Source organism: Crocodylus siamensis, chromosome 11 (assembly GCF_052110815.1).
Source record: "Crocodylus siamensis isolate JL-2025a chromosome 11, ASM5211081v1, whole genome shotgun sequence".
Lineage (NCBI taxonomy): Eukaryota > Metazoa > Chordata > Crocodylia > Crocodylidae > Crocodylus > Crocodylus siamensis.
In genome coordinates, this window is record NC_143405.1 from 18276272 (window position 1) to 18299453 (window position 23182).

The 23182-nt window shown below is 48.3% G+C and overlaps 1 protein-coding gene across 1 annotated transcript in view; it reads right to left on the reverse strand.

Moving 5' to 3' along the window:
* LOC149855533 (ectonucleoside triphosphate diphosphohydrolase 8-like) overlaps positions 1-22724 on the reverse strand; it is a 52181-nt gene extending 29457 nt beyond the window's left edge. The window contains exon 1 of the mRNA XM_090021897.1: positions 22548-22724. The gene's annotated coding sequence lies outside the window, so the exon portion shown is untranslated. The remainder of the gene's footprint in view (positions 1-22547) is intronic.
* Between the last annotated feature and the right edge of the window lie 458 nt (positions 22725-23182).

The following is a 23182-nucleotide window of genomic DNA, read 5'->3' on the forward strand; positions in this document are numbered from 1 at the left end:
CAGCCTGAAACGGTCTTGCAGGAGTTTGTGACCATTCAACCTCGTCATTCCTTGGGGCGGTCTGGTGAACAAACGTTCCCCCAGATCCTGGTGGTCACCCCTGATAAACTTATAGGTGGCCATCAGATCACCCCTGAGCCTACGCTTTTCCAGGCTAAAGAGTCCCATGGCTCTCAGCCTGTCATCGTAAGATCTGTTTTCCTGACCTCTGATCATGCGCGTGGCTCTCCTCTGGACTCTCTCAAGCTTCTCCACATCCTTTTTGAATTGTGGAGCCCAAAACTGGACGCAGTACTCCAGCTGCGGCCTCACCAAGGCCGAGTACAAGGGGAGAATGACGTCCCGGGATTTGCTCGAGAAACATCTATGGATGCAAGCCAGCGTTTTGGTCACTTTACTAGCTGCAGCATCGCATTGGAGGCTCATGTTCATCTCATGGATGGCCTTCTGTTGCTCAACCAGCCTTTTGAGCATCAGGTATGTGGAGCTCCACTGAGTCTCCACATCCTGCATGACTTTGTGTTGTGGGATGCTCAGCTCTGCCTTGACCATATTGGTTCCATTGTTGGTGACCATAAACCCATGGGTGAGCTTGCCCTGCCCAACAAGCCACGCCTGCACCATGAGGTTCATGGCCACCATGATCTCCCTTGCCATGTGGGACTCATCCAGCACCTCTGCTTGAAGGAGAGCCCACCGACAGCCTGACTGATTGCACCAGTGCCCTGTGAGGGAGAGGTAGGCATGAGCTCCACCCTGGTGGCTCCAGATGTCTGAGGTGAAGTGTAAAGCTACCTGCAGCCCTGCCTTGTGCAACTCCTGCCTCAAGTACTCCCTGCATACCTCATAAAAGAAGGGCACCACCGTCCTGCTAAAGGTGGTGCATGTGGGCACGTGGTAGGATGGGGCCATGAGCACTATGAGCCACCTGAATTCTGGGCACTCAACAAAGGAGAAGGGCTGGCCATCCAAAGCAAGCATCTCCCCAGTGCTCTGGGTGACCTTGTTTGCCCTTGCAACATGCCTCCCTATGTCTGCGGCTTTCCCCCACCAGTCCAGGGTGGCCTGCCTCCACTTCGGGGGGAATGGAGGTTTCGGAGTGAGAGGGGGACTTCTTTTTGGGCATGCTCCAACTGGTGCCAGGCTGGGGAGAAAAAGGGTAAAGGGTGCTGCCTCCTGAGAGGCAACAGCATTGTCATGGTGGTGAAGTGTTTCATATCCTTGCCCCGGCTGATCTGCCTTCAGCAGTGCTGGCAGGTAGCATACCTGGGATCATCTGCCAGCTCAAAATGATCCCACACTACACTACCCCCTGCTTCTGGGTTGAGGGTGGGGATCCTGCCTTATCCCCCTCCTCAGCAGAGGTACAACATCAGAGGAAGCTGAGCCATCTGGCCCACAGCCTCCTCCAAAGTGCCTTCCAGAAGAGATCTGCCTCTAGGGGAACTTTGAGGGGTGTGGAGAACAAACTCAGATTCCCCCTGCTTCCCCAGAATTTCCCTGGCTATGGCACTCAGCTCCCTTGCTTCCAGATCCAGCTCCTCCTCTGGCACTGGGAGGCTCATACTGGGAACTGAAATTGGGGCGAAAGACACTGTCATGCTGGTGCTAGTGGCTATTTCTGGTGTTCGTGGAGGTGGTACAGGTGCAGGGACAGGTACTGCTCCTACCTCCTTGCTCCCACTGGCAGCAGAAGACACAACGCTGCCAGGAAAGAGGATGCGTCTATGTTTGGGGGAGCAGGGGGCATGCAGCTCTCCCCCTACCTGCTCTAGCCCCTCTCCCTCCCCTGCAAGAAGAACTGTCACCTGCCTTTCCAAGATGCTTCATAATGCTTGCTGTGCTGGAAAGTGTGTGTGTGTGTGTGTGTGTGTGTGTGTGTGTAATATATCTTCTTTTTGAAACATATCTTGTTCTATCTGTTTAATATGTATGTATGTCTATAATATATCTTTTATCTGTTTACTATATCTCCTATCTCTAACATTTTGGAAAAGTGTATTCAATCATTTCTAAGAAGACAGACTAGCACAAGACTGACTAGGAAGCCAGCCACTGCAGCCAGTACCTTTCACACACTCTTGCCTCCAGACAGAGACAGCTCACAAAAGGGAGAGAAAGGCTTCACACAGAGTCTTATATGCTGTTTCTATGTCCATCCCCCAGAGCACTGTGATTGGAAGGGAACTCAGGGAAAGATCACAGTCATTGGCCAGCTTCAGATGTCAATATCAAAGCAATTTTTCCACCCCCGGTCCCCCTCTTTCTTCTCAGTTTCTGTTTCCTGCAAGCTTTCTGAATCTCCAAATCTTTCCGGAATTGATTTGGATGCTTCAAATCGAATCGGAGCTTGTAATGGGCCTCCCGATTCAATTTGGATATGACGATTCAGCTGCTGAATTGGGCTGAATTGAATCAACAACCGAAGCTTTGCACACCCCCAATGCTAGCTGATGCTGAGAGGTGTCTCTGTGTGTGTCTCCAATTTCACTGGGACAGGCAGACAGAACAATGACCGCTTAGGGCTATTTGGAGCTAATCAACAGGTCAGCTGGTAAGCTGTTTAGGAAGATTTTAAAGTAATGGACAGAGCCTATTGTTTTGCTGATGAGGTGATAATCACTGTTATCAGCCCCCTGCTGACTTGTTTGCCTGTCAGTTTGCTGCAAACTGTACAAAGAAGCAGGGAGAGGAAGATTGAAAAGTTCCATATCAACAGATGCATGCGCTGCACACCCCCTCCCCACCCCTTGCCTCAGAGTGCTAGCAGGGGACTGGCAACACTCCAGCCCCTTGAGCAGCTAGTGGGGAAAAGCCTAGGACCCTGCAGGCAGACCTCCCTTATCAGAGGTCCTGTGGGGGCCTGGCCACGTCCCCACCCCCCTCAGCTCAGTACTGTACAAGGGAAGGGAGGGATGCTCTAGCACCCCCTAGCTTCTAGCCTGAACCAGTGCAGGCATGTGCCTGAATTTCCTTAGTCCAGAGAGTATGTCTGTCCAGTTAAAAACTAGTTCAGCCTAGCCAAGTTAGATTAACCTGCAAAGATTGAATCAATTCAGGCTCAGGCTTTTTGAATATCTGTCCCTAGCCCATATGCATGTTTCACCTTTGTTAGTACATGTAGACTGGCCCAAGAAGTCCTGCAATCATAATTTAAGGCAATTGCTTTTGATCTTTTAAATCAGGCCTTCTCCACCCAAAAAACAGCAGTGAACAAATTCCTAAGTAGGCCTTAGCACAAGGACACCTTTCCTTCTTGAGAAAATTACTTGAGGTGTAATACATGCATCCAAAATACTGAATAGTCTAGTCAGTAACTAATGAGTCTGAGTAAAGGTAATAAGTATACATAGTAGTATTTTGTATTTTTCTGGGTATAGCATCTGGGCTCCAATACTGCTCTATTGCAGTCTGTTGTAAGACTACACATACATTTTGTGCTTGGTGAATGCCTCAGAGTGGATTTATCTAAACATGATCTGTAAAACCATTTGTTTTTAGTTAACTGGAGCTCAATAATTGATTATGAATAACCAAATTAATTGATCTGAATAATACTGTCTTGGATAAAACAAGGAAAGAAATCTAAGAATTAAAATCACATTATTGCTTCCTAGGCTTGATGAAAGGGGTTGTCCTTTCTAAATTCATTCAAATATTGGCTATAAGGTTAATCAAATTGACACATTTGATTTAATCAGTGTTAGCTTTACAATGTAACTGGCACCTCAGCAAATTCACAAAATGACCCCATTCATACTTTCACCTTCCTCCCAAATGCTATCACCATTTATTAAAACAACTACAACCATACAAGATATCCATGCAGCTAACTAAGTTAGGCCAATTCTTCAACATACATATTAGTCCGGATGTTGTATCTGGCTCCCCTAGCTCCTGACCTGACTGTAAGCCTCTCTGTTCAAATGCTTCTATAGAGCCGGGTATGGTAGGGTTCTGGTCCTAGCAGCACTTTCTGGAATAGTGACTGTACAGATCAGTTCTCTCCCCTACCTCAGTTTCACTTTTTATTATCCCTTCTTCTATGACAGAAGACACAAATCTTGCACTGAAAGGCAAATAATTAACCTGCTATGTTGAGATACCTTTGCAGAGAAGACATTTGGCAGCCACAAGCATTTTGGCATTCATATTCAGACAATGTAACACTTGTTTTCAGAGCCCCAGATACCTGTACTATTATAGCCATTACAGATCAAAATAAATGACTGATATCTCAATACTGCATACCAAGCAAGTGACTAACATTTCTTTGGAAGGGAAAGCCTTGTTTCTATTGTAAAGTCATTAGAGTTCTTATGCAGCCCAGTTCCTCAATGCCCTTTGAGCCCTTTGTGCAAACGTGGGGAAAAAAGCCCCTCTCCTGGCTCCTGAATGACACCTCTGCAGCCTGAGCCTCTTGTGTCAGGGCATTTCAGGGTACATGGAGAGCAGGGATGGATTCATATTGGTTAATGTACTGCAGTGCAGTTGCTAGCAGAGGCTAGATGCAGGGAAGGGCAAATCCAAAGCAATTTGTATCCAAACTCCCTCACTTGAAGTTAGACAGAGAGAAGAAAAGGGTGCACCACAGACCCCAAATGGTCACGACTTGGAAGCCATAGCTTTAAATACTTAGCTACCCACACCCCTCTGGCAGGACTAGTTCTACAACCATGCAGCAACCTCTCACAGCTGCAAAACTCTGGGTCCCTGCACTCCCTCACCTGTTTGTTTTTACGTCATGCAACACTCCATTCCTGTGCAGGGCAGGATCAACCACCTGGCAAGCACCTGGCTGAGGTCATCTGACCCCAGCGCTCTTTCCTGCCCAGGGCAGGGAGTCGGACTCGAAGATCTATCAAGGTCCCTTCCGACCGTACCAACTATGAAACCTATCTGAATACAGCTCAACCTAGGCAAGTGCCTCAAGGATCAGGGAATGCTGACAGAGTGTTGGAGGAGGATGGAGGAGGCACATTGCTGCCTGGAAGGTCATTTCTGAAGTAAACTTTGCACTAGTCACATTCCCCTTTTAGGTAAGAATCATGTATTGAATACTAATGATAAACAAGGTTGAGCTGGTCTTAACACTAGCTTCTCAATCGTCCCTCCCTTTTTTCTTTTCTTTTCAATAACATTAGAGGTCTACTAAACAGAAATTGGTTATAAACACCTTAGGAAAGCAGCTGCTAATGAAAAAGAAAGCACCCTCTAAGAATTTTTGACTGTACTATGGCCAAATAGCCTCCATCATCTTTGTGCAGCTACAAGTCAAACCAGACAGTGTGAAAGATGCAAAGGACATTTCAATGAATGAGGGGATGTATAAATCTGATAACTTTCTATAAACCAAGAGAAGTACCATCTGGGTAAGAATCATTGTATTTTCCCTATATATAGAATTACCGTATGTTGCCTGCATACTATGGATACAGAAGAGTCAGCCTGAAAGAGATTTCAGATGGCAGGTATCTGGATATCTGCAAGCTTTAGTTTCCCTAAGCACTGCAGAGTGTTTCTTGCTTAAATCATCTTTTTGTTTTCTTGAGAAAGTTGTTAAATAATAGCTTGTGTTCTGGTTTGTTCCTGTGACCAATACGGGGCTTCTCCGTAATATACTACCATTGTCACATAACCTAGGAGTGATGTATGAGAGTCACTGGGGCTAGGGACAGAAGTTACACATAAACCGGTTTAACTGATCAGAAACTGTTTTAAACCTGCAACATAACAGAAGCTCATTGCAAATAAACCTGTTTCAAAGTGGCTGAAACTGGTTTAATATAAACCTGATTGAAGCATCAGGCTTAACTGATCTGGGTCAAACCAGTTTATGAAACTTCTGTCCCAGATCCCTTCCTGGTTCAAGTTAAATCACAGTCCCCCAGCATCCCAGGATGCTTTCCAGACCTGGGCTGGGCTGTGTTGTCCAGAGAGCAGGGCTGCCCCATCCTTCTGCTCCCTAGCTGGAACAGCAAGGGCTGGCTGACAAGGGGGTGGGAGGAGCAAGCCAGGCTGGGGATGCAGCCTAGCCTGTGGGGGCAGGGGTTGCCCCCCAGGAAAACTCCAGCTGCAGCCTGGAGCCAGGGAAGGGTGTTAAACACCCTTTTCCCAGCTCAAACTTACTGCTGGCTGTTACCATGGACTACAAACCCCAGAGGCTCCTGGCACCAGGAAAAAGAAGTGATAAGCAATCCTGCAAAGTCCTGCTGCTGTGAGTGTGGACCACAAACCCCAGAGACCTTGGGCTCATACTGGCTGCATACCAGACAGCTGTGCTCTAGCACCCCCCAGCTTCTGGCCTGAGCCACTGCAGGCATTTGGCTGCATTTCCTGAATCAAAGGTCTGTTCACTTCTGTTTCAATTTAGACTAACGTGCAAAGACTGAATCAATTCAGCCTTAGGCTTTTTGACTGCCTTTACTTAGCCTGTATGACTACCAGATTAAATTGACCGGGCTTTTAGGGAGCAAGTAGGCAGGTAAAACAGTGACTCAGGGTAAGATGCCCTTTTGCAAACTCATGAGGGTTCTCACAGGACAATAGCAGAGTCACTGGCCCTGAGAGGGTTTGTTTTACGATCGGCTGACCCAGTGAATTGATCTGAAGAACAGAACCAACAGCTGGAAACTTGAAGAGACCTGAGCTGGAAAATGAGACACAGCTAAGCCTGAAATTGTGACAGGTGCTTGGATGAAAAGAAATAGGTGAGTGGGAGAGGCCATCAGACTGGGATTCAGGACACCTCACTAGCTCTGACTTGCCTACTTCTAGCTGGTTTGGGGAACTGTGGGGCAAGAAGCAGGTTTCCAGTTCTTTTTCGTCTCTGTTTTATTTTTGAGAAAAAACTTGCCCATAAAAGAAAAAGATAAGCCGCTTCTCAAAAAATCACTGTCATGAAGTCCATTCCTGAGAGGCGTTGTAACTTCCCACGTCACCAGGTGAATAGCTACACAGAAGCCAGTGGTTCAGGAACCATTTCATTTAATACATGCTTCCTCTAGCAAACATTTATCAAAAATGTTTTGCCACAAATCAAAAAAAAATTAATGTTGACCAGCTCTGCTTTCTAGCGGAGATGCTCAAAGCCACAGAGAGGAATTAGATATAACTTATTGGTTTTAAAGAGATCTTTGTGTCCATAGCTCTTCAATAGCTTTGGTAATCTCTGTCTTAATGGAAATCACAAAAAGAAAGCACAAAGTTTTGCCCAGTATCATCAGCTTGGGTGAGCTGACTTTGTACGTCCCAGGAGCAGATCAAACATGTCTATTAGGGCTGTGCGAAGCTTTGGGTGGTGATTCGACGCAGAGTAGATTCGACCTAATTTGGTGGCCGAATCTCTAAATCCAAATTGAGTCAGGGGACCAATTTAAAGGTCTGAATCGAATCAGAGCTTTCTGAATCTTCGGCAGTCTGAGCTGGTAAGTACTAGGGGCTGGGGGAGGGAACCATGGGGGGATCCCTGCCAGCCCCCCTGACCCCTGCTCGCTCCCCCAGCCCCCCCATGGCTCCCCCTGCTCAGTCCATCTCTCAGTACTTTAAAAAAAGCACCGGTGCTCACCAGGAGCTGCTGGTGGGGGGGAGACAATCCCTACTGCCCTATGCTGCATAGGGGCACTCTGCCATGAGCCCCCCCAACCCCCCCTCTCAGCTGTTCCCCCTGCCAGGGCTCTTGCCCTTTAAGGAAAAAAAAAACCAAGAAAAACCCCAGGACTCACCACTCCTACAGGAGCCTCGGGGCTTTGGGGGCTTGTGCAGAGTCCCTGACATGGCACGGGGCAGTGGGGGGCAGCAGGAATCACCCCCCATCAGCAGGAGCAGTGAGTCCCAGGGTTTCTACAGGTTTTTTCTTTTCTTAAAGGGCTGGAGCTGGCCCATGCGGGGCACCCGTGGAGGGGCTGGGGAAGTGGGGGGGGGGTTGGGGGTCTCATGCAGTGTAGGGCAGTGGGGGGCAGCAGAGATCACCCCCTGCCCAGCAGCACCTCCTGAGCCAGGGCTTTTTTTCCCCAATGCTGGGAGCCGGGGGGGCAGTCATTGCTGGGCTGGGAGAGGGGTGGGGGAGGGGCCTGGCCTGGCTGATTCAGAGATTCGGCAGCAGTCGAATCTCCAAATCAGATGCAGCCAAATTGAATCAGGACAGTGATTTGATTCACCAAATTGAATCACTGTCCCCCAAATCGGCTTAATCTGAATCCAAAGCAAATACTAGCCGCTTTGCACAGGCCTAGTGTCTATGAGATAAGATGTTATTAGAAAGGGAGAAGATAAATTACAAGGTGTAAGGGGAGCCTGAAAAACAAAATTATAGGGAGGCTTTGCAAAACCAGCCCCCCCTGTTGCTTATTGTCAAGGAGTCTGAGCTAATGCCTCTGCAGTGACATAGGCAAACAAAGTTCTTTGGGTAAATGGGGTACCTTTTATTAGACAAACTATTCAATTGCAACAATTTTTCCAACTATTTAGTTGGTCTAATAAAAGATATCCTATTTACCTAAAGGACTTTGTCTGCCTATCTCCTTGGACCAACATGACTACGACCAACACCTGCGGTGATATTGCATGTTACTTGACTTAGGCTGCAAGCTATGCACCTTACCATCACATGGAAGGAGGGTTTTATAAACAGGATTAAGGTGTTACTCTTGGCATGACTCAGACATTTAACTATGCACTAGACTTCAGCAAAATAAAGAGCAGTAATTAGCTAATCGTGCTCTTCTTGGTTCGAACAAGGTAATGTTCACTCACTTTCAAACATTGTTGCTTCATATTTTCACACTGACAAAGGAGATGCAGCCAGTCAGTTTATACAAAAGTAACCTGTCAGGATCTGGTTTAGTGTGTATACACTATAGGCAGTGCATTTGTTTCTGGTGCAGAGAATGCACTATGAGGTTTTTGACTTTGCCTTGAATATTTTGATCACTTCTGATAATCCACTGTTCTATAATTTCAAGGCTGCAGCCCAGGGGCACCAACACTGATAATTTAACCAGTCAGGTTAAAAACTCATCCTCCTCAGTGTTGACAAACTGAAGGACAAAAGATAAAAAGGATGGGAGTTGGGAGAAAGAGCAAGACAGCAAGCATAGGAAATGGGAGAGAAAAAAAAGACAAAGGGGAAAGAATAATGGGCCTGCATAACTGTGTGGACTGTTAGGCTAGGGACAGAAATTACACATAAACTGATCTAAATGATCAGAAAATGGTTTAAACCTGTAATAGAATAGAAGTTCAGTGCACATAAAGCAGTTTTAAAATGGCTGAAACTGGTTTAAGATAAACCTGGTTCAATGTAGACTTAACTGATTTAGGTCAAACCAGTTTATGAAATTTCTGTCCCAGATCCCTTCCTGGTTCAGATTAAATCAGAGTTCCCCCAGCATTTTGCATCCTTGGCCTTGGCTGTGTTGCCTGCTCCTCTGCTCCCTAGCTGGAGCAGTGAGGGCTGCCCCACTGGCTGGCTCATTGCCCCCCTCTGCCCTGCCCCCTCACCCCCCCACCAGGCAAACTGCTGCAGTGATCTGGGGCCTTGGAGAGAGGTTACATTTCCCTTCCCCGGAGTACGGAGCTGCCCTGCCCTGCTTGCTTAGTGCTGGCTGTGACTGTGAACTACAAATCCCAGAGGCATCTAGAAGCAGGAAGAGAAAGTGATGAGCAACCCTGCAGAGTCCTGCTGCTCTGAGTCTGGACTGCAAATCCCAGAGACCTCAGAGGCACCAGAAAGGGAAGCAAACACACAGCCCCTGCTGGCTACATGCCAGAGAGCCATGCTCTAGCACCCCCCCAACCTTCTGGCTTGAGTTACTGTAGGCACGTGGCTGCATTTCCTGAATCAAAAGTAAATGTCTGTTCATTTGCTTATTGGTTTAATCTTTGCAGCTTAGACTAACCTGCAAAGATTGAATCAATTCAGTCTCTGGCTTTTTGACTGTCAGACCTTTACATCTCAAAGGTACTGATTCAAATATGGCCTGGCTTTGAATGATTGGAAGTTGCTGCCTTGCAGTGAGATGTAAGCATGAAAGTAAGTGGTGATCTTTGCTCATTTCAGTGACCTTTCTGAGCTTAGCTTCATACATGAAAGTGGGTTCTCCTCTGCAAGGTCAATGCCACTCAGAAAGCTGAGGGAGCATGGCTGTGCAGTAGGGCTGTGTGAGGCTTTGGATCTGGGGCCACTTCAGACGATTTGGCATCCAAAGCAGCATGCCTGGAGCGAAATGCAAGCTCGTTTAAGCTGTGTGAAGCGGTTCAGAGCTTCCAAAGCGCTTTGGAAAAGCTTTGGATGCTTCAGACACTGAAAGTGAAAGTTAGAAGAGGGAGGGGGAGTCGGGGGGAAGACGGACATGGGTAGGTGGCCAGTAAGAAGGATTTCTCTCTGGCTGCCTTTCCAATGACAGCATGTGTGGGGAGGGATCTAGAAACAGCATAAAAGCCTCTGTTTGGAGGCTTGCTGTACCTTTTGCTAGCTTGTTCCCTCTCAGGAGCTGCGTGAGAAAGGTACCCTAGCAGACTCAAGCATCTCAGCTTGGTTCCTTTACTCAGTAGTAGAACTTGCCTGCTTCTTTTTGTTGTTAGAAAGTACTGGGTAGGATTTAGCTTCGCCAAGCTTAGCTTAGCATCTTTTAGTACTATTCAATTAATTTCTTTCAATTTATATTTGCTCTTTTCTTTGTGTGTGCAAACTTTGAAAAAAGAAAGCTTTGTTTTCCTTGCCAGCATGATCCATCACTGTGCAGGGCGGCACACAGATTGCACACACGCATGCACATACACAGTATAAAGAAGAAAAATCAGATATTCATAGGAGAAGAAGACAGACAGACAGTACACAATTTTTACATAGTTCTTAACACTAAAGCAAATGATCAAAGAACAAAGAGTCTAGTGCATGCACGCAACAGAGGGACTAAAACTCATAACGCAAAAGGAGTGACACACACACAGAGACCTTTTGCAGCACAGGCAAGATTAATATGAAGCATGCTGGAAAGGCAGGTGCCAGGTCTTCTGGCAGGGGAGGCAGAGCAGGTAGGGGGGAGCTAGAGCTGCAGGCCCTCCCACCCCCACCCCCACCCCCACCCCCCACAACCCCCAAGCAGCCATGACATCAGTGCTGCCAGTGGAAGCAAGGAGGTGGGAGCAGTGTCTGCACCTGACGTCCCTACACCTGCACCACCTCCCTTTAGTCCAGAAGTGGGCACCAGCAGTGGAATCACTGTCTCCTCCACCCCAATGTCATCTCTCAGCATGAGCCTCCCCCTGCCAGAGGAGGAGCTGGATCTGGAACCAGGGATGCTGAGCGTGCTGGCTCAAGCCATTCTGGGGACTGAAGGGGAATCAGAGTTTGTGCTCCACACCCCTCAAGTTTCCCCTAGACCCAGGTTTCCTCTGGAAAGCAGCACCTCAGAGGAGACTGAGGTTGTGGAGGCAAGTGGCTCAGCTGAGGCAGCTCCTCCTGCTGTTAAGCTTCAGCCTGCTCAGGAGTGAGATAAGGCAGGATCCTCAGCCTCAACCCAGAAGTGGGGGAGTAGTGTAGCGTGGGAGCATTTTGAGCTGGCAGATGATCCCAGGTTTGTCATCTGCCAGCACTGCTGAAGGCACGTGAGCCATGACAAGGATGTGACACACTTTTCCACCACAGTGATACTGCTGCATCTGAGGAGGCAGCACTCCCTTCCCTTCTTCCTGCTCAGCCTGGCACCAGTTCAAGTGTGCTGAAAGGGAAGTCCCCCGCTTGCTCCAAAGCCCCCTTCCCCACAAAGCGGACACAGGCCACCCTGGACCGGTGAGGGAAAGGTGGACAGAAAGGTGGGCACGATCCCAAGGCGAGCGAGATCACCCAGAGCATTGGGGAGATGCTTGCTCTGGATAACCAGCCCTTCTCCCTAGTTGATCAGCCAAGGTTCAGGCAGTTCACAGGAATTGTGGCCCCACTGTACAAAGTACCTGCATGCACCACCTTTAGCAGGAGAGTGGTGCCCTCCCTGTATGATGCATGCAGGGAGTACTAGAGAGAGGAGCTGCTCAAGCAGGACTGCAGGTAGCCTTGCACTTTACCTCTGACATCTGGAGCAGCTGGGGTGGCGATCACACCTACCTCTCCCTCATGGGGCACTGGTGCAATCACTCAGGCCATTGGTGGGCTCTGCTGCAAGCCAAGGGGCTGGATGAGTCCCACACGGCAAGGGAGATCATGGGGGCCATGAACTGCACGGTGCAGGGGTGGCTCATTAGGCAGGCCAAGCTTACCCATGGGTTCATGGTCACCAACGAGGCCAATATGATGAAGGCTGTCTGTGATGCCAACTTTGCTGGCATCCGATGTGTGGCACACAGGCTGTACCTAATGGTGAGGATGCCTTGAAGGGGGACGGGGCTGCTGTTGACGGCGCCACCACTACTACTGCTACAAGCCAGCTGATTTCGAAATGCAGGAAGGTGGTGGACTACTTCCACTGCAGCATCAAGGGGGCCAAGATACTGTGGGAGAAACAGGCAGAGCTGAGCATCCCACAGCACAAAATCATGCAGGTTGTGGAGACTTGGTGGAGCTCCACATACCTGATGCTCAAAAGGCTGGTGGAGCAGCAGAAGGCCATCCATGAGATGGCCTTGCTTGGGGAGATTGGGATAAGCGCCCCCCTGAACAGAGCTGAGTGGGGTACCATCTCCCAGATCTTGGTGGTCCTCAAGCCCTTCCTCAAGGCCACTGAGACCCTTAGCACTAGCGATTGCCCCCCTCAGCCAGGTGATCCCCCTAGTGAGGGAACGGGAGAACCAAATGGAGAAGTTTCAGGGGATCAGTGCTCCTGGCTGGGGCAGGCTGCTGTCACCAGATGTGCAGGCACTGGTGAGGCGGCTAAAGGAGGGCATCAGGAGATGGCTGGATCCCTTGTGGTCCAATACGGTCCACATGATGGCGGGCATGTGCGACCCGAGGGTGCGGGGGAGCATGTGCACTGGCAGCACCAAAGCCCTCCATCACTGGACACAGGTGCTGGTCAACAAAGTCAGGGAGGCCGAATTGCAGCAGCGAGGGGATATGGAAGAGGGGGATCCACTTTCCCGTGCCAGCACTCCTAGCACCAGCACTAGTACCACCATCAGTACCAGCACCAGCACTAGCACCACCACCAGCCAGTCTCCTCCGTGCCAGCCACTGCCAATATGGACCATGGGCATGGCTTCAGTGCTGGGATCCAAACGCATGAGACCCCAGCCTCGGGCAGGTAGTGCTGGGGCTTCAGTGGCTACCTGTCTTGCTGAGGATGTGGAGCCACAGGACTGCGACCCCTTGGCCTACTGGGCAAACCAACCAGTGTTCCACCAACCAGCGTGCCAAGCGAGAGGGTGTTCAGCATTGCTGGGGATGTTGTGATACTCCACAGCACCTGCTTGGATCCTCCTTTGGTGGAGCAGCTGGTGTTCCTGAAGGTGAACCTCCCAGTGCTGGGGTTCCCCAAGCTCCACCTGCAGATAGACTGAGTGCCACCCTCTCACTCCATCTGCACCAATTTCCTTTTTTGAGTTTTTTAAAAGCTGAGTAATGCCCCACTCTCAGCTGCACTAACTGCATCACCATCCAGCAAGGGAAAAACATGTTCCTGCTGAGCTCATTCCCCTGCCAGGACGAACTTGGAGGTATGAGACTGGGGCTATGGGGAAGGAGGAGGCCCCAGGTCCTGGGCATGACTACTAAAACTGCACCCTGCTGGGGTAGGGAGGCCTGGTGGGACTGCTGGTGGCATGGCAGCCCTGTAAATGCCAGGACCAATGATCCCCTGGTGAAAGGTGGGTAGGAGTTGCCATACCCTCCAGCTAACGCACGCACACACAAAGTCTTGGCTGGTGAACGCCCAGACCTGTTACGTCTTTGACAGACCTGATGCTTGCTGGTTGCAGTGCAGTTGTGAGGCTCCCAGTGAACTCAGCTTAGCTGCCCAGGATGCCAGCTTTTGCATTGAAAACCCTTTTGTCCGGCTGAGCAAGTACCTGCAGGTGGTCCTGGATGGAAGGAATAGCAAAGAAGCCAGAGGCTGGCCTGGCCCACAATGCAGGCAAGAAAGCCAGTCAGTGAAAATGGAAATGGAGGCATCAGCACGGGAGGGACAGGCTGGGGTAGGAGTAGGGGGGAAAGGGGATGTAGCAGCGCAGGTAAAAGTGCAGAGGTGCCTGGGAGGTCAGATGTCCGGTTGGTCGCAGCGTGCCAGAACTCCATTGTGTATACCGAGTCCATGAGTTACTGTACCTACTACCTAGGAGGCTGATGAAGTGCAGTTCATAGGCCCAGCTCTGAAAAGTGGTTTGCACTGTAATTTGTTCCCTCTCAGGATCAGCCCTGAGAGACTGGAGGTAGAGTGTTTTTTTGCAGGGAATGTGCCCCCACAGGGAGTTGGGTTTTGTTGTCTTTGATAGATTCTGGCGTGCAGTTTGTGGGGGTACTGGAGATAGTTGGCAGGTTTTGTGTTTTGAGCTGTAGGAAGTTGGCTTCAGTGCTGGTGATGAGTTTAGGTGCTTGTTTGAATGTACAAACCACTTTTCAGAGCTGGGTCTATGAACTACACTTCATCAGCCTCCTAGGTAGTAGTTACAGAAACTCGTGGACTCAATATACACAGTGGAGTTCTGGCACACTGCGACCGACCGGACATCTGATCTCCCAGGCACCTCTGCACTTTTACCTGCGCTGCTACATCCCCTTTTCCCCCCTAACCCCTACCCCAGCCTGTCCCTCACCCCCTGATGCCTCCATTTCCATTTTCACTGACTGGCTGTCTTGCCTGCATTGCGGGCCAGGCCAGCCTCTGGCTTCTTTGCTATTCCTTCCATCCAGGACCAAGGGCAGGTACTTCCTCAGCCTGACAAAGGGGTTTTCAACCCTACAGCTTCCAAAGATACATTTTTTAAGCACTCCTTTTTTTTTCATAATACACATATAGACATAAAAACACAAGATAAGCCATCACACACCATGAATAACATCATATGTCCAACACAACACCATGCAACATCTTTACTTCTTGCTGTCAATTCCTTTATAAAAAGTAAGGCTCTGTGACAGTGCCATTTGGGTACCTTTGATGCTGCTGCTGATGCTACTGGTGTTGAGTCAGCTAAGGCATTGTACCTGTTGTCATGTAAAGCAGAGTAGGGAAGGAGGAGGCCTCACTGGGGCACACTACCGTGTTGTGCAGAGGCCCCAGCGCCAGGAAGGACGCACCTTAACAGACACACAGTGTCACCCACCCACATCATGAGTTTTGCCTGTCAGCAGCTTGAGGTGCACTTTCCCCAAACCCCTGCACCTATCTTCTTGAAACTTGGTATGCTTTGTGGCCCGAGCAGGGGCCACCACCCCTGCAGTTTTCACCCGCCCAACGCCCCCCCGTGGTGTAACACTTACATGTGACAGGAATTTTGCTTTCAAGAATTTGGGGTGCAGTTCCCCCCAAACCCCTGCACTGATCTTCATGAAACTTGGCAGGCTTCATGCTCTCAGAAGACGCTACCACCCCAGCACGTTTCACCCGAATCAAAGACAAAACAACAAAGTTCTAGATAGTTCATTGATCCCCCATTATACCCTATGGCCAGATCTCTGAGGCGGATTGAATACCTGCCTACTCGCACAGGCCTACTATCCACTTGAGCAGGAATATCCTAAAAATAAGAAGTATGCAACCTCCCACTTTCATTTCAGTGCTAATCTTGTTTCAGTCACATGTACAGTTCATGAAATGAAACTCAGCTGACTTCAGTGACTGAACACAAACTATTTCATATGCTTGTTGGAGTGAAAGTTATTGAAGTTAGCATAGATAAAAGCCCAGAGGCACTGATATGACTACTTGACCACTGTGGTTTTTAAGCACCTTTCAACTAATCTAGATAGGTAAGGCTAGAGCTCTTGTGAATTAATTGGAACATTTACCAGAAGTCTTAAAGCTATGAGAAAACGGGTTATTACCGATATAATTGTTTCATCCTTGAATTCCTTCATACTTGTTTTTCAGGATAATTTAATCAGAAGTACCAAACAAATAACTGCAATAAATATGATAAAAATGATGACAACAATAATGTGAATCAGAAATATTCTTTGCTTTGTCACATGATGTCTTGTGTGAAAAAGAGAGAACACAATACAACAGGAACTTCTTACTAACAAGTGAAGAAAAGGTCATCTGGGTACTCAGGCAAGGCAAAAGACATTTGGCCAGGTACAGATATGCAATTGGAAACTGGTCTTTCTCCATAACAGAACAGAAGTTCAGCCCATACAGACTGGTTTAAAGATGGTGAAACCCAGTCTAGGATTTTACCTCCCTGCCCTCCCCCCTGACTCCAAAGGATGAATGTATGTTCTGTTTGCTACCAGTCTAAACTACGCCTCTTACAGAAAACCATGAAACTTAAATCAGTTCCACCTTGGACATTTGGACTGCCTGTACCTAGCCAAAATGTCAGCTTAAGGTTTATCTGACAAAATGTAGTCTGCTAAGGAATAACCTCAGCTAGCTCAAGTTAATTATGACTTGTACATGGTATGCAGTCCTTTCTAAGATTGCAAAGTCCAGATCAAAGTATGGAGAAACCAGGTGAGTGAACACTAACCAGCATCATCTGTGTTTATTTAATTTACTTAGCAGTTAGAAAGTTAGAGAGAACCATAGGGTCTCTGTCCAAGCACTTCAAAGAACACACTTCATCTTGATTGATAAGTCACCTGTATGGCTCCTCTACCATTAGGGCCACTGCAGTTACAAGATGGATGACTAAAATAATGGAAAATATTGCTGAGCTAGAGCTCATATAGTTTTGATTGTGAAAGAGAAATGGAGACTACTATTACATAACGAAGTTTTTGATCCTTACTACAGCACGCTGGGAGAGCAGACTTGGTAACCTTACCAAAAATTTGGTCACCGAGTTTGGTGACCAACGTTACCAAGTTTTGTTACCAAGTCAAACCAGAAATTTAGATCCAGTTAATAATGAGTCATAATACTGCCTAGATTTTATAGAGCGTTTTCTTCACTAGATCTAAAACCATACATAGGTACGGGATCCCTACTGATAACCTACTACGCATACACAGACCTGACTGGCTCACTGTGAAGGAGGAGCTGTAAATGATGCTGAACTTGTGGCTCATAGAAATACCACTTTTTTCTTGGTTCCCTTTTCCTGAGAAAGCAAGAACTGAGTCTTTCTATATTCAGTTCACTGTAGAGATTGTTCAAAGGTCACTTGATCACTGTGTGTGCGGGCGCTTATGCAGGGAGAAAAGATCAGATAGTTGCGGGGGGGGAAGTTCAGTCTAAAAGACAAAGTCATAACAAGATCCAATGGCTAGAAGCTGAAGTTAAACAAGTTCAACCTTGCGGGGGGGAAATGCAATTTCCTAGTACTGCCAGGTGACCGGAGGAAGTGGTAAATTTGGGGCTTATAAAAGAAGGCTCCTGGTAGAGTCTTAACACATGATCTTGAATCTATAGCCATTATAAAGGCATCCACCACATCACACACAACATCCCTCTACCTTGTCTGAAGTTACGCAGTGACTTAGCAGCAGAGTTGGAACCTAGGAGTTTCATAGATTCTCAACAGGTCGTGGAGTCCGACCCCCGCCTGGGCAGACAAGAGCCCTGGGGTCAGATGACCCCAGCTCAATGCCTATCCAGCCTTCTCTTAAAGACCCCCAAGGTAGGGGAGAGCACCACCTCCCCTGGAAGCACATTCCACATTTTGGCTGCCCTTACCATGAAGAAGTTTTTCTCGATGTCTAACCTAAATCTGCTCTCTGTGAGTTTGTGACCATTTTTCCTTGTTACCCCAAGAGGCGCCCTGTGATTCTCTGATGCCTTGCTGCACCCCGCTAATGAATTTGTAGGCAACCACAAGATCTCCTCTCAGTCTTCTCTCGCGGAGGCTGAAGAGGTCCAGATCCCTTAGTCTCTCCTCATAGGGCTTGGCCTGTAAACCCTTAACCATATGAGTGGCCCTCCTCTGGACCCTCTTGAGGTTATCCACATCCCTCTTAAAGTATGGCACCCAAAACTGGACACAGTACTCCAGCTGTGCTCTGACCAATGCTGCATAGAGGGGAAGTATCACTTTCTTGGTTCTATTCATCATGCATCTGCTGGTGCACGATAAAGTACAGTTAGCTTTGCTGATGATTTTGTCACACTGACAACTCATGTTCATCTTGGAGTCCACTGTGAGTTCTTCTGCCTTGTCCTGTGCTGTTTCAATAATAGAACGATGTCCTTCCGTAACAAAAAAACCCTATTGTTAGCGGAACACAATCAAACTGACTGCCATTGCTTTAAATTCTACATCAGGGGAAATGCAGCAGTGGTGAAGTGGGACTGAAGTTAGCTAATGTCAGGTGAAAAGTGAAAGGGTATAAAGTTTGCAGGTTATAGACTCCATTTTGAACCATTCAGTGGATCAGTCATCTCTGCTTTGCCTTTCTTTAGCTGCCACACATTATTCATACACCGAATAATGACTAGAACAAGCGAACTGGCTCACCTCTGTTTTCAACAAGGGAGATGGGGCAGCTGCCAGAATTACTAATCTTCAGCAAACAGCAACAGAGACTACCAGAGACACAACCTATAAAAGCCATCAAAACAGAAACTCATGGAAGAAACATTCTTCCTTTGCAGTCCTTCATGCAGACTCTGGGCACTAGATGCCAAAATGATCACTCCAGAAAATGCACACCAGACACCAGTAATTTGTAGTGTGGGACATTGCCAAGCAACACCTATCTGGCCTGCCCTTGATACACAACCATGGCTGCCTACATATACAGGTAGTTAGCCATGTTAGTCTGAAGTCAGGCCAAAGGCAGAGTAGCATAAGCTTTTGTAAGCAGCAGGTTACTTTATTTTACAGCATCTGATTAAGTAAACCCACTGCTTATGAAAGCTTATGTTATGCATCTCTGATTTAATTAGCCTGTAAAAAAGGTGGGCAAAATGATGGATTCAGCTGGGAGCCAGACTCCATTTCCCAGCAGCCGCTTCCTGCGCAGCTCTCAACCAATGTTCATGGAGACCCCAGGAACGCAGGGCAGCGATCTGTTCCCTGCACGCCCTGCCCATGGCACCTGCTCTTGTCACAGGTTCCTGCCACTCTGCCTTCTGCATCCAGCTCCAACCAGCTGTATGCAGCACCATGCCCAGACCCTCTGCCTGAAAAGATTGACCTTTACAGTGACAGCCCCCACCACAGAAATACTTTTGTTTTGTCCAGGTGCCTGTCATGTGCACAGTGCTAACTAGGTCTGCATTATCGCAACGTGACCTACTCACACCTCTGCTGGAGGGTTTTTTTGTCCTGTCTACATTGATAGGAGGGTACAGAAAGCCTTCTCTAATGCCCAGGTGTGGATAAGTGGAGCTAGGTTTCTCACCACCTTGTGGTCACCTTGTGGCTTCTGGTTTTATCCAAAATCTAATCATTGCTGATGGTTTGGGGTTTTTTTCCCAGCACAGGGAGAGAGAAGTTTTCCACAGATGCAGGGCCTGATTCTTGACTAGGCATCTTCATTTGCAGAAGAACAAAGGTAGGGTAAAATCCTACCATTATGAATTTGTTGCATCTCATGCACATTTTGCATAAGAGAAAATGACTGCAAGGTTCAAAGGAGTTGAGAATTAGATCCATGATGGAAACTTGCATGAGATGTACCCTTTGGAAGAGCTTACACTACCTGTACACCCTTGATGCTGAACTGCAGCCCCATGTGGTTGGCACATTTTCCCTTACGTTAGACTCAACCCAAACAAGAGAATTTCCATCTGATCCTGTTTAAAGAGGTGGATGTTGGGTGTTTGAGTTTCAGGTTCAAGACCTGTTACTTTTGTGTAAAGGCTGAGGGTTCATGAGTCACAAGGGAGAACATATTTCAGCAAAAGCAGTTTCTAATAAACCCAAGCCCTCCCGCACCCCTCCGCCCTGCCCCAGGAATTGCACCAGGGTCAGTCCTGGAATAAAAGAAGTTCTAATGTTGGGTTTGATCCTATGCTTTTGAATGTGAACTTGGAAAAACCTTTCAGCAGAGTTTCATTGTCAGTAGGATCCCGGCTTTGATCTCTGAACGGGGAGGAGAAATGAGGGCCTTTCCCTATATTTGATTTGATCATTGTGCCTTGCCTAATTCCATGATGAATTTATGCCATTGGGCCTATTCTGTTGTTACAGCCTCAGCTGTGTTGCCTTAGCTTATTGGCACCTGCTGTAGCAGCAATTCATTTTTTCAGCTCCCCACCCACTGTTGTTCCAGGCAAAAAGGAACACTAGCTCCCCTTACATGAACATGTTGGTGTTCCTGGTTTAGTAACGCTATAAATAATAATTCTTTTAGGGGACTGAGCATATCCTGAGCAGTAAGATAACTTAACCTATACTTATACTAATCATGTCACCCACTGGCCTCGTGTCCAGACTTCAAAGGCATCATGAACACAGCCTGGTTACGAACTGTAAAGTGGTTTCAACTGATACCTAGCCACATGCCACCAACATGCTGCACCTGGTTTGGTGCATCTGGGCAATGCCTGTTCAAGGAAAGCCAACAAACAGCTAGAATGGTTTCAACTAGTCATTAACTTTATTCCTCTTCCAGCCGCTGGTCACTAAAGCAAAGAAAGCAGGGATAGGTGAAGTACAAGCACTCAGCAATATGTACCTATTACCAGGGGCACCCTACGACACCTGCTTTCAGCAAGGACACTTGCCAGAAAAGATACTTTCTGAGCCATCTCTCTCCCAGCGACAGACCTACGCCTTCCCTGCAGAGCTACGGGACTGGATGATGATATCTTTTTGGTCGTGATTTCAGTGCCTCCACACATGCTGGTGGACACCTCCAAGAGGGATCCCAGCTTGTAGCACAGAATATATTAGCTGTTCTCCTACTACATTTTTAAAACATGGGCTCCAACAGAGTGTGACTGAGGGGGAAGAGAAGCAGTAGTTTTCGGGCTGGACTCAGCGCAGACAGGCAGGATGCTGGAAACGCTGAGGCCCAGCAGAGTTTCATCACTTGTGATGGTTTATTGCTGTTTTGATACAGGCAGTCGCTTGATCAAGACTGATAAAGAACCTGGGTTTGTACTGAAATGATTTGACAATCGGCATTGCCATTGCTGTCCTGATTCTCATTGGGTCTCGACCTGAGCCAGCTATTTTGCATTTTATTTTTATGCCCCTAAGAGGGAAAAACAATCCGGCTTCCCTGTGCCAGTGACTGGACTGGGAGGGGCTGGGAGCTTGACTGGCTTATTTCACTGGTGCCAGAGTAAGCGAAACAAATTAGCTGCAGCCTGGTTTCTTTTGCCTCGAGAAGAGTGTATTCCTGCCTGTGAGGCAGACTGCCCCAGAAGTGACCCTCAAGAGCCTTCCTTCCCTTTTCACATGCCTAGGTGAATGCCAGACTCTGGGCAGGATGGGGCTGTGGGACTGCAGCTCCCCCACACGTCAGGAGCAGAGCGTAAGACTTCTCAAAGAGACAGGAAGAAGGCAAAGCCATGAAATGTACTGGAGGTGGCAGGAAGAACCAGGAGGGTCCTGGAGCCAGAGCTATGAGGTATGACACCTCCTTGTGCTGCCCTGTACTCATGCCTGCCTGAACACCATAACCTAGCCCTTGGGTTTATGACATTCACCAGCACACATGTGCACGGCTCCCATAGAGCCACCCAGCTGTGCCCGAGCATAATCTAACCCTTGGTTTAGGTTTAGGTCTTGAGCTGCAAAGAGGACAGGAGAGAAGTGCCCCAGTCCTGTCTTGGGCATTTAATAGATTCCGGCCTCAGTGCTCTACCTGAGCCCAAGAGGCATTTTACGAATTTGTTGCCAGGGGCCTGCAAAGAGAACAAGCCCACGTAAATCTTAATATTTTTAGTTAGTGGTGAATCAGATTCAAACCTCTAGACCCTTCCTTGCAAGCAGCAAGTGACCCTTTCCTGTTCAAGTAAGCACTGAAATCAGATGAAGAGGAGACCCCAGGGTAGGAGGACAATTCTCATTTACACTGCACTCTACCTTAGGAATCATTATTGTTTTGATGAAGAAATTCCCCCAACAGACACATTAGAGTCATTTATATCTTCCCAGTACAGAGGGCAACAGAGGGAAAAGCTTACTAGGATGTGCCCGAGGTGATGCTCTGCTGGGAGAGAAAGGGAGAAAGAAGTCCGGCACTGGTTCATTGCATGGCACTGTGTGAACCACAGCTCCAGTACAGGAGAAACCCGAGAAGCAGAAGCAAATTCCCCTATAAAGAGATTCCCCTCTGTCCATATCAACAGGCAGAGAAATGAGAAGCACAGGAAAGCTGCATCCTCAAAGCAAAGAAAGCCCCACACTTCACAGATGTGACCTCAGCAGGATTGTGTCCTATCGCACCCATTGCAACTGGGCTCAGGTACCAGAGAGCAGCAGGCCACCGGTCGTGCGGCGCCCTAGCAAAGCGTGGCAGGCTCCTTGATTTAGCCAGAAGCCAATTCTTGGCTTACCTTTTTGTCTTTCCTGAGCAGAGCTGGGCAGCGTGTCTTCTCCTTCCTGAGGCGACCGCACACAGCTGGAGTGTCCGATTGCAAGCAAGCCCGGGGAAGCCTTTAATCACTCTCTCCAGCTGTACAAAGGTAGACGGCGTGTCAGCGTGTCTTAGCCAATCAGCTCCCCCGTGGGTGCTGCAGCTAGAATATTTTCAGCTGCCTTGAAACGTATGCCCGACACACCCTGGTGGCACATCTTGTCCCGTGTGTTTATCTACAGGCAGGTTTCTTTACGCTCCTGCAATGACACTTCTCCGCGGCACGCCAGTTAGCAGCAGTTCTGAACAGAAGGAAACCCCATCGTTTCTTTGACAGGTTTATAGAGACCAACAACCCCGTTCCTTGTCTGTGGCTTTCCTGTCTTTAAGGAGGTGGGTGACAGTGTGCCAGTGTGGGACTAACAGCACCACAGAGACCCAGGCACAGTGCGGGCAAGGGCTGGGCAAACTTCCAGCACACGGCTCTGCCAGTGTATCTAAGGGAACTGTCACAGCCTTTGTGGGCCGTGTCATTACAGTGCCCGCTGTTCTCACGCCCTTCCCACAGCTCTGCCGGTTTACATCAGTCCTGACCTGCAGCCTCCTCTGCTGCTC